The sequence below is a fragment of the Arachis ipaensis genome, chromosome B1 (genome assembly GCF_059453495.1).
Source record: "Arachis ipaensis isolate K30076 ecotype BB chromosome B1, ASM5945349v1, whole genome shotgun sequence".
Classification (NCBI taxonomy): Eukaryota; Viridiplantae; Streptophyta; class Magnoliopsida; order Fabales; family Fabaceae; genus Arachis; species Arachis ipaensis.
The window spans coordinates 78,320,088-78,332,618 of NC_142436.1; the positions used below are offsets into that span (position 1 = coordinate 78,320,088).

Sequence of the window (12,531 nt, forward strand, 5' to 3'; positions counted from 1 at the left end):
AAAATTAATAAGAGATATTAAAATCTAAGACTAACAACGCAAGGAATCAATAACCAACAATTAAAGAAAGAAGTCATAAACATGAAATACTTCAAATTGTATTAAAAGGGAATTAAATCTAACAAGGAGAGTTCATAAACTAAATTGGAAAAATAAAAAAATCAACAAGAGAAGATAAACTAAGATGCTAGAATAATAAAAGGTAGAAGAGAAACTAAATTAAATAAAGATGAAAATATGAGTTTGAGAAGAAATAAAACTAAAAGAAACCCTAAATCCTAGAGAGAGGAGAGAGCCTCTCTCTCTAGAACTCTACATCTAAAACCTAAGTGTGTGAATGAATGATGAATCCCCCGTCCAGCTCCACTACCCAGCCTCTTGTCTTCATTTTTGGGCCTGAAACTGGGTCAAAAGCAGCCCAGAAATTGCCCCCAGCGTTTTCTCTTCACTGAGGCATGTGGCGCTCGTCACGCGTACTCGTCAGCCACGCGTGCGCGTCATTTGGATTCTACACTGGCCATGCGTGCACGTCGGTACCAGCTTATCAAAACTCCAATTTCTTGTGTTTCTTCCACTTTTGCACGCTTTCTTTTCATCCTCTAAGCCATTCCAGCCCTATAACCCTGAAAATACTTAACAAACATATCACGGTATCGAAGGGTAATAAGAGAAGATTAAAAATTAGCAATTTTAAGGTCAAAGAAGCATATTTTCAATCATAGCACAAAATTAAGAAGGAAACTTAAAAACATGTAATCTACATGAATAAGTGTGAGAATAATTGACAAAATCCACTCAATTCAATCCAAAATATACCATAAAAATGTGATTTATCATCCAACTCAGAAAATTGGAGAGGAACAGGTGTTGACTACTGCTGTAACTGTTAACTGTGCATGAGTAAATCGAATCAAAAGAAATAATTATCCAATTAAAAATAATAAACATAATCATCTGCATACCTGTTGAATTGAACATCAGACATATCCATTGTTCACATTGTTTAATATTCTCATTGTCTACCTATATTTTTTTCTTAATTGAAACCTTACCAAAAGTTTGAAACTTAGCCAGACCAAGCCAAAGTTTTCAAAAGAATTAATTATCTTACTTTTTATATACTATGAATAATTGAACCAAAAAAATAAATATCATTGTATGAATAAAGTACTTTATGAAAAGAAAATTGATTTCTCCAATTAGTAATTCCATTTTGTATTTTAGGAGTTAAACTAACATAATGCAATAGACGGTTAGAAGTTAGAACACAATTCCATTTTTATTATACACGATAATCAATCCAAACCCATATAGCAATTTTTCTTCTATATCTATTGTAAACGTAAGACTTCCTTCACAGTAAATTTATAAGCTAATTTAGCTAAGATGTCTCTGTGCCTAAATAGAACTACCTTAAACTACATTAAAGATTAAGAGATTTAAGAAGAGTAAACTATCATTTCTATCGACGAAAGTTGACCATGCTGACATATCTATCTATAGAAAAAGAAATTTACCATTTGTATCCATGAAATATGGGTTCTGTACAACAAAATTATCCAAACACTAAAAAATTATTTAAAATATCTAAATTACCCTTATCTTCACCATTTTTCTAATTTTAAATCCCACCACCACCTCCTTCACCCAACCACCCTAAATAGAAGAGTTTCTAACCTTAACCCTTTTCACCCAGCCACCACCCCCTTTCCCTCCAAACCACCACCGTAAACCCTAACAACCACCATCACTCAAGTACAAATACAGGATAAGTACAAACTTCAACCATGTCTTGTTGAAATTCCATTGAAGGGGGTAGCAGATGTGACGGTCATAGGATACAGGTCCCAATCCGTTTTCACATTTGGGAACAAACTCAATAACTTCGAATAAGCATCACACTTCTCCGCCACTCCAACCAACCAAACCTTCGCTCGGCAGTGACAGCGACGGACTCCTGCTCTCCTTTCTCGTCATGGTTCTTCCTCCCTCACTGCACAGCGTCGACGACGATGGTGGCAATAACACCCACCGGCACCGTCGCCCTCTCCTCCTTCTTCGATCTCTTGCGCGCTCTCTTCCTTCCAGACTAGTGACAACGACAGTGACAGACTCAATCAATGACGGCGACAGACGCGACGGAGCTGGCAGGCGGTAGCAGCAAGGCGTGACAGTGGCGACAACTCCTCCTTCCTTGGTTCTGGCTCGCATCTCCTCGGGCTCCCTCAACAACGGCGACGATTATGCGATAGCGGCGGCGAGTCCCCACGTTGCCAGTGCGGTCTCCCTCCCCCTCCTCTTCTCTTCTTCCTCGGGTGGGGGTGTGTGTGTAATGTCTCTATGTGTGAGTTTTGCAGGAAAAGGGGATGGTGGCTAGGTGAAGAGGGTTAGGGTTAGAAACTCTTCTATTTAGGGTGGCTTAGTGAAAGATGTGGTAGTGGGATTTGAGATTAGAAAAGTAGTGGTGAAGATAAGGGTAATTTAGAGATTTTAAGTAATTTTTTAGTGTTTGGATAATTTTGTTGTGCAAGACCCATATTTTATGGGTACTAATTTTCTTTTTCTATGGATAGATATGTCTGTTCAACTTTCGTTGGTAGAAATGATAGTTTACTCTAAGAAATTTGATTCTACTTTAAGGATCATATTGTATAATCCTTTAAAGATTTTGCTTCAACAAAACATACCAAACTTACATGAAATTCAATTATAACAACACCTGAGGGAAGACTTGACTTGAAAAATGAAGAAAAATTTCATAGATACATTGGTAGATCATAGTTGGAAGCATTCAAGTACCTTTACAAAGTAAAAACTAGAAATCTCTAATTTATTCATTCATTTAGATTTTCCAACTTGAAAAATGCCAGTTTACATTTTGTTTCAATGCACTTAAACACACTTTTGAGCCTCTGTGGATCAATCATTTGAAGATTAATGGAATGAACCAAACAGTTTAATCAATGATCCAGAGACTACAAATTTCAATGCAAATACAACACTCGTGAACAAATGTTGACAGTACTTTGCTCAAAAGGCTGGTTGTTGCTGAGTAATGCAGTGTATATTTCCACCAGCTAAAACAATCTCCCTTGAACCTTCGATTCCAACAACCTAGATATTAGCCACAATTAAGAATGTCAGTAACCAAAAAAATACATCAAGAACCCCAAAGAGAGAGAGAGAGAGAGAGAACAAAACACAAATTTTGTTCTTTCTTGTACTGTATTCATTTTTTATTCCAAAATAATTTTGAAAACCAAAAACATTGAAAATAAATACATAAACCAAATAGACTCTTGGGTATTCAAATTTGGTATTCTTCCAGATGTTTAGGATAACGCCTTGATTCGCGAAAGCTGAAGTAATTATTGCAAATAATACTTCACTCTGAAAGGTTACCATTTGGTGAAACATTCTTCAACAAAAATAGCATTTTAACAAGCAGTTTTACTTACTCTGTGATCTGGGAAGGCCTTTGATAGGACTCGAACAGCTTCATCGTCCCACTTCTTATCTCCGAATTGTGGTACAATGATACCTCCATTTGCAATGTAAAAGTTCACATAGGAAGCAGCAAGCCTAGTACCTGGAAGTCTTGCCTTACCATCATCACCCTGAAAAATATAGTTATATTAGTTCAGAAAAGGCATGGAGTGAACTGATTCAACGGCAGTTGCATGAATATTGAATAATTTCAGTCAGAAGTGTGTAAATTAAATTCATCACTTCAGTCATCAACATTTCTCTAAGCTTGGTAGACAAGTTTTTTGGTATAATCAGTTAGCAAAGTCATCAAAAGAAACAGGATATCTCAATTTAAACTGTACACCTGATCACAAACCACCACATTCTAACAAAACAGAACTGGTTCATATCTCTGAATTTGTATAAACAGAGAGAAATTCCATCAAAGAAACATCACACATAATACTTAGTAGATACTATCCAACATTAGAACTTAGTATTAACCAAAATAGAGGGATATGACTTGATATATGCCCAATCAATTTCCCATTAAGAAACAGAATGGCCTCAAACATTACATCAAGATTTGATATAGATGGTGAGAAACTTTGAATTAAATCTTACAAAATATTAGCATAAGTCTTCAAATGAAATGAAATAATAAGATGATACCTTTCTTTTATAACATCCAACTTTGAAGAAATTATATTTTTTATTGACAAGACAAGAAATATGAACTTGGATGCTTACTTGAACTACTCCAGCTGCCTCTTTCTCTGTCATATATAGTGGTCCAGGAACATGGAGTTTAATGATTTCAAATTTTCTACCATTGGCATCAGTTTCATTAGAAAGCAGAGAATATGCTTACATAGATCTTTCATATTGAGGATCACTTTCATCATCAGTCCAAGACAGCAAAACCACACCAGGCCTAGTGAAACAGCACATGTTATCAATATGGCCATTAGTATCATCATCTCCTGTACAAAAGCAGCATACTTCTCAATCAGATTTTAGGGAGTGAATAACATCTAAGTATCACTTTGAACCTAAAACTTGTATCACAATATTTTTCACATCATCTCTACATAAGAGCATAAGATTCCTAGCGCAGAAATTGCTTTAATCAGTATAAATGTAATAATAACATTACATTGCAGAAAAAAAAATGTAGTAATGTGTAGACGATAATAGTGAAGCTCTAGAGTCTTTAATTTACCGGCAAAAGCATATTCAAAATAACAAGATACTAATTTCCAGACAGAATGTGCATTAGAAAACACACACATTCAGATTTGAACTTATTAAACCAGAGTGGTATCATTAAATGGGTGTACAACTTGTTCTTAAGCTATATTGCATACTAAGCTGCATATTAGATTGGCCCATTTTTTTATGACAAATGAAACGAGGCTTTTATTCATAAATGGAGTTATTCTTATCCAAACACCAATCCATATCAGAACATATACTGCACCTCATGATAAATGGTCTTTACAAAAATCTTTGACTACACCAAATTCAAAATTCTGATCATTATAATATCAATTCATAGGAAAATTCTTAGTCTAAAAGATCAGCATCAAGTTTATATACCATACAATCCACGGGGCAACCATATAATCTTGCTGACTCCAAGATATGTCTTAAGTTGATCCTCTATTTGGTTCTTACTCATATGAGGATTTCTGTTCTTGTTCAAGAGACACTCTTCAGTGGTAAGGCAAGTACCTGAAGCAAGAAAAGGTTGCTCAAGTTAAAAGAAGAACTTATAAATTTTGTAAGCTATATAGCTACAGAGCATTATATTCAAGCACAGTTCATTTGATCTCAGAACATATAGAAACAAAAGAATAAACTTAAACCACAAGTTCATGAACATAATTACATATAAACAATCATCCTGCCTAGTTAGCACTTAATTTATGAAAGGATTAGCACTATAAAACTACATCTTAGAGAAGTTTAAGAGCAACCTAATAGCATTTAATAAGCAGACTCATTGTCTACTTTATATCAATTATCAAAAGTGTATATTTCTTCATAATATGGGGGAATTTATATTAAACAACAAGAAAACCAGGAATTTATATTTTTTTTTTTAAAAAAATTCAGCAAGCCAACAACTCTTACCTTCTCCATCAACATGTATGCTTCCACCTTCAAGTATCATTGAATGTGAAAATCTATGAACCCTCTCAATTGCCAAAATCTAGCAAACATATGACGATAGCGAAGTCATGTAGGCATTTTGCAATAGAGTAAAAGATGACAAAAATAAAAATGTTAAATATTTAACTACACACACCTTCCTAGCAACAAGGATATCCAAACTCCAATCAGTATAACATCCATCTTCTAACCCTGGAAAAGATTTATAAACTCCATTAGCTGAACTAACAATAATGAAGACATAACATCAACTAATCATATGTACTTCATTCATTCCACAAAAGAAACAGTCCTTGTTTGGAAATAGAACGTCCAATATCAAAGGTCTTAAGTGCTTACCTCCCCAGCTATTAAAATTCCAGTCAATTCCTGCAATAGTTTGCTCTGCCTCACCAGACTTTGATCTTTTCACAACAAACTATTGAACAAAACAGAGAAAATTTTTGTCAACAATGAAAATTCTGCATGTGTAGAAATCCAAACATCTAGTATCTAACTTGATCAGAAAACTCATCCATGTATAAGGAGAAAAACTCACAGTTGGTCCGGTGTCACGAAACCAAGAATCATTCATGCTGATCTCAAGGACCCTGATATGTTCAGGTAGCATTCTCCTGGCATTCTCCCACTAAAATGGCAAAGAAATTTCAAGCATCAAAAGCCCCATATCATCAGAAACAACTGAATCCACTCCTCAAGATACTAGCCAAATAATGAAAATGTCAAACTTCAACCAACCTGGCCAGAACTAGCACAAACAGTTACATCCTCAAATCTTGAGATTGCAGATGCTACCTTGGCAAACACATCTTGAGCAGGAACAGCATTCTCTCTCCAGTTATCTGGGCGTTCCTGTCAAATAACACCAACCTAGTACTCATACCAATCACCAAAAGACCCCAAAAGTCCACCACCAAACACTGTTTCACTAGTTTTTCAAGGCTGCCTTGGGCGGCTAAAACACGACACAAATACAAAGAGACAGGTACACAAAATTGAGAGTCTCAAGACACTAGTTTCATATATTTTCTATAGTGGACACAAATTTACAATCTCTATGTTCCTATATTTCTGTCACGTCTCAATAACAACCATCTGTGATGAGAGATGTGTGAAACCATGTATAAAGCTATGACCATGAATTGAACCTTGTGATTACTTTTGGTGCTGTGAAGTGTCTATTTGCTTTAAGAAAAATAAGAATAAAAGAGGGTGAATTATGTAACTCACAGGCCAACCTATCCAACATTGAGTGTGAGGTTCCCACTCCGCAGGCATGCGGAATCCATGACTCGCAGGCAAGCCTTGTAGATCCATCACAACAATCTGCCTTCACACTATCCTCTTGTGATTTTTTCCTGTGTCAAAGACTGAGACAACAATGAGAATCTACAGTTCTACACCTATATATGAGTAAAAAAAAATCTTATTAAAAAAAGTGAGTAGATCTACCCTAAAACTGCATGCATGACCTTTGCAAAAGTAATGGTCCCTAGCAAGGTTCTGAGAACCGGACCGGTCAACAAACTGCTCGAGTTACTGGTTTACTGGTCCAACCGGTCTAACCGTAGTTCAACCAGAAAAACCGTTTTAGAATAAAATAATAAATAAATTATAAATAAACATCCTAAAATATAATTATAGTCTAATATAAATATTAAAATATCTTTAAATTTAAAACATTACATGAAATGTCATCAACCAAATCTATATGATATTATCAAAATACAAACTAAAAAATTAAATAGTAAAAAGAAATATCTAAATATTAAATGGTTGTAGACAAAATAAACATTGATATTGTGGTTTTCCATTCACTACTTCCAGAGCAACATATTTCCAAGCTATAAATTAGAACCTTGTGACGGAGTATCGATAGAACTAGGAGGATTAGGATTAGCAGCATCATTTGCTTATTACCAGCAAATTGCTTATTGATTAATACTATCATCTATAACTGAAATCAATAAGTCATTCACAACATTAAAAACAGAAGCAACACAGCCAGAAATCAAATAATCATCCATAAAACCATAACTGAAATCAATAAGGCAGCAACACAGCCAAAAATCAAATAATCATCCATGAAACCACAACTGAAATCAATAAGGCAACACCAAACCACACTAACAGTAGCTCTCAAAGGATAAATCCAATCAAAAAAACTATTACCAACAGCACAACAGATTCATCATTAAATCAATTTAAATGCACTAAACATTCTTGAAGTTCATTTTTCTTTCTGTTTAATGAGTCTAACCAGCAAAATTCTAAAAACATGAGTGTACTGAAAAGAAAACCCAAAAAAAAAGAAAACATTTGTTTAGGACTTTAGGTAATTAAAATTCAAAAAAGTAGCAGATCAGATCAGACTTCATTCAAACTTCAAAATTTAAAGGGAAAAAAAAGCAGAATAAGCAGAAATCAGTGAAAACAGCAGAATAATTTTAACAACACAAAATCAATTATTTGATTTACATTCACAAATTCACATTCAGAAATCAGTCAAATACTCAAATCACTAAACAGAGCATAAAAGGAATAACCGAAAAAGTGAAAGCAGTGCCACTAACCTTCGACAGACAGCAGGACGGCGAGTGGCGAGACTACGGCGAGCAGCGAGCGGCGAGGGGAGGGGCGACACGACGGCGAGCTGCTCCAAGCCTCGAACAGAGAAGCCAGCGAGGATGAGGACGACGTGCCGAGCTAGGAAATGGTTTGGGGGGGGGGGTTGTTGGGGGAAAGGGTGACGCGTTGGGGAGTGAGGACTTGGGTTTTCATTTTTTTTTTCAAGACACATAAAAACGACGTCGTTTTCAAGAATCGGCCAGTTTCCCCAGCCATCGGCCGGTTTAACAGTTTTCCACGGTTTTTATCTGAGCGGTTATTAGTATGGACCGGATCGTTTTTATTGCCGGTTTTTAGGGGGTGGCAAAGTGGGCCGACCCGCTCCACCCCGCTTAGGTCCGCTCTATAAACGGGGCGGACCGGCCCCCCGCCAACTAAAATAGGTTCAAAATGCTAACCCGCCCCGCTTTATGATAGATTGGCGGGTTGGCGGACTAGCCCGCTTGACTTTTTTTTTTTTTTTTTGAAAAATAAAATTCATTAAAATTAACCAAAAAATAATAATTAAAAAATCAAATACAAATAAAAAATAGTCAAATTATAATATAATTCTTTTACTATTTTTTTTAAAATTTTTTAACTTCAATAAAATTGTTCAAAATAATATTTGTCAATAGAATCATCTTTATTTTAAAAAATAAGTCACATAATTTGAGTATATATACGAAATTGTAAAATAAAATAAATAAAGTTAATAACTAAAAGAAGAATAAAAACAAAAAATGAAAAAAAGTGTTTAAAAATTCTATAATTATTAATTTTATAATAGTAATCACTCTTTTATTTAATAAAAAAATAAAAATAAAAATCTTCAGCCCGGCGGACCGGCCCGCCCCGTCCCGCTAAAACCAACCAATTTGGCGGTGCAGGTTTGGCGGGTTTTTTTAATTTGGCGGGTTCCAAATCCTAGCCCGACCCGCCTTTTTTAGCGGGTTTAGCGGATCGGCCTGATGGGCGCGACCCGTTTTGCCACCCCTATCGGTTTCTGGTTGAATTGGTTTGACCAGTCGATCCGGTTCAATTTTTAGAATCATGGTTTTACGTAAAAAAGTTTACAAGTTAAATAAGTTATATATGTTATCTCATGTGAACAATTTTACTAATAAGATTTTCTCGTTTACTATATTATCATTTAAATTTGCATTCAAACATAAATGTAAAAGAACAAAATAAAGTCATTTATAAACTTAAAACAAAGTTCTAATGAGCATAAATTAAAATTACTCTTCTTCGAAGTTATGCCTTACTAAACCTAAATCAAGAAACTCTAAAAGTAGATAAACATGTAAAACTGCGATCCAAACCATTAAATTAAGGGAATCAACGTAACTCTTATAATAAAAGATCAAAATTTCTCTTCAACATCATATTGACCTAGCAAAAAATACTCTGTCAAAAATTTATGGGCTTTACATTTTACAGAATCTGATATTTTATCTCTATACCATGGCATTTTGTTTAGATTAAAGCACCTTTTCGTAACATGTATATCATCTTCTCTTTGTTGGTCTTCTAAAGTTTCATTGTCTCCTATTTTCCTTTTGTGTAATGATTATCTTGCAATTTTTTTTACATACATTTCTTAGAGGATGGCGTGAGAAAAGGGTCTGAGGTGAGCGTGAAAAAGGCTACAACACTTCCTTCCAATACAAAGATAATACTCCCATTTAACAAAGGGTTACAACCAATTGGTCAGGCAGCTGGATTATTAAGTGGTTTCTTAGGAATTTTGGGTGCTAGCTATTCCCATTTTCCCATATGTGAAGAGAGTTGGAAGCACGTGAACAAAGCTAAGAAGGAACATGCATACCACATGGTTAAGGTACATATTTTAGTTTCAACATCTTAAGCAAATTTAGTATTCAATTTCTTTTTGCTAAGAACTTTTGCATGGGTAAATTATATTGCTGGTTAAATTTACAGATTTTGTTTTTCACATGTTTATGTCAGCATTTCTATCTTATACGTAACAGCGACTTGTTGACTTAAATGTGAGTGTTATCCTTTTTCACATTGAAGTAGCCTGGTTATAGATATTTTTTAGATTACCAATCTTATACTTGTTGATTGGGTTTGGTTAATGACAATGACAAATAATTGCAGCGGATCTTTCACTATAAAGACGATGCCGGAGGAAAAATAAAACAGGATATTATGAAAAGGATAGAAAAGAATAGGAAGGATACAAGACACAACTTGTATCATAAATTTTACAAATCAATAAGGACTTTTGAAAAAAATGTTAAGCATCACCCACCAGGAATAGAAGAAAATCACTGGAAATGGTTCTTTTAAATATCGCCAGAAGGAAGAAACAAAAGTAATCCTTGGAATTTTGTATTATTTTCACGAAAACATACATGTGTATACATAATAGACTCCTTACGTTTTATATTCAACATCCCATTCTCATTTGTATTTGTTCTGTTATTTTTTCATAGAAAAAGTGTAAACAAAACGCTTTAAATCGGAGTAAGCAACTTTACACACATACTGAGGGCTCCAAAACATTGACAAGAAAAAAAGACGAAGTGGTAATAAATAATTATTTGCTTTGAGATTTTACTTAATCTTCCTGAATATGGTGTTGTTATTTATATAATTGTGTCGATATCAATGTTATAGAGAAAGTACGAGAAAGACCCGTTGGTAGAGGAGAGTTGTTTATCATCGCTCATAAGAAAAAAAATGGCTCCTATATCCATGCCGATGCGCGTGTTGTTGGTGTAAGTAATGTTTAAAAATTTTAAACTTCTCTTATTGTATATATCATGCTAATTTTAAATCATCATAACCCAATTTCTTGTATATCTGTAGGAAGCAATTGCGAATATTGAGAGCCAAGATGAATCCTCTAAGCACATTTTACAAAATGATTTGCTAGCACAAGTTCTTGGAAAGGAGCACTCAGGATGAGTTCGTGCCTTAGGTGTTGGACCATGTCCAACCTAAATTTTTGGTAACGCTAATGCACAACTGTCGGGTTCTGGTGAAGAGTATGAGAGGAGGATTGTAGAATTAACGGCTAAGATAGAAGAAGAGTAGGTAAAGAGACAGTCGATAGAGAAGCTTTTGGGATATCTAATCTGACAGCAAGGAGACAATTTGCCAGCTGATGTTACTGCAGAGCTGGATTATTTGGGTAGTACATCAACCTCATCGCGCGCAAGGCCATCTTCATCTGGCAATCATGACCTGCAACAAAAATAATGACTTTCAATCATTATTATTAGATACTTTTGAATTTAAGTTGTTTTAGTGCTTTATGTTTATTTGCTTGAAATTATTGAATTTTACTTTATATTGAATGATGCACTTATGACAATCTCATTATATATGTTATGTTTGCATATATATAATTTAGTTTGTTATGTTATTTTGTTGTTTTATTTGGTTGGAAGTTCTTTAAATTAATCGGTAACTGATGCGTGAGCATCTTATACCCATTTTCTGCTTATTTTCTAGTTGAATTTAGTTAGAATTTGGTGAGTTTTATTACATTTTAGTGTTAAAATTCTCTTTGGATGCTATTTTGAGTTATTTTAGTATTTTTATGATTTCAGCTGAAATTCTGCTCAATTTGGCAGAATTTTGAGCAAAAAGGACAAGTTTTGAAGCTTCCCATTGCCAGCAACCAGCAAAATCAGAAGAGTCTCTACCCCCTCTGGGCGCTAAACGCCACTCTTAGAGCATCTTAGTGGATTTAGCTTTTAATTATTATCTTATCTTTTATTTTTGTAATTTTTATTTACAAATAAAATCTTTTAGTTTTAGAATTTATTAATTTATTTTAGTTTCAAATCAAATTACATGAGATATAAAAGGAAGAAGATTCACCTTTTAGGGGGGACCTTTTTATTTCTGCACATTTTACTTTTCAGAACCCTTGTTTTCTTTGTAAGTCATGAGCCACTAAACCTCCTTGGTTAAGGTTAGGATCTCTGTTTATTTCTATGGATTAAGACTATTACTTTTCTATTTTAATTAATGTATAGATTCAGTTTCAACGATTGCTTTCGTTCTTCATCCTATGAATTTGGGTAGAACGATAGTATAACCCTTATTCTACATGTGTTCTTGTGATTCTCGACAGAGCTATCTCGCTTGAACAACAGCTTGAAAGCAAATTCCTCCTAAATTCCTAATTACTTAAACTAATCAGGATACGTGACATATAATCCTCTTAGCTTTGGGTAATTAGGGTTTCTGTGGCCATAAACTAGAATTGTTCTTAACCCTATAATCTAAATTAAGTGACCA

The 12,531-nt window shown here is 34.5% G+C and overlaps 1 pseudogene across 1 annotated transcript; it reads right to left on the reverse strand.

The window, feature by feature from the left end:
* Positions 1 to 2,800: 2,800 nt before the first annotated feature.
* On the reverse strand, positions 2,801 to 8,391 carry LOC107623600 (agmatine deiminase-like; annotated as a pseudogene). Its single transcript, XR_015902379.1, has 11 exons — positions 8,217 to 8,391; positions 6,874 to 7,001; positions 6,382 to 6,495; positions 6,182 to 6,271; positions 5,983 to 6,061; positions 5,780 to 5,835; positions 5,605 to 5,683; positions 5,068 to 5,202; positions 4,219 to 4,451; positions 3,459 to 3,617; positions 2,801 to 3,114 (listed from the first exon to the last, which is right to left on the reverse strand). The product of XR_015902379.1 is annotated as an agmatine deiminase-like (transcript).
* Positions 8,392 to 12,531: the final 4,140 nt, after the last annotated feature.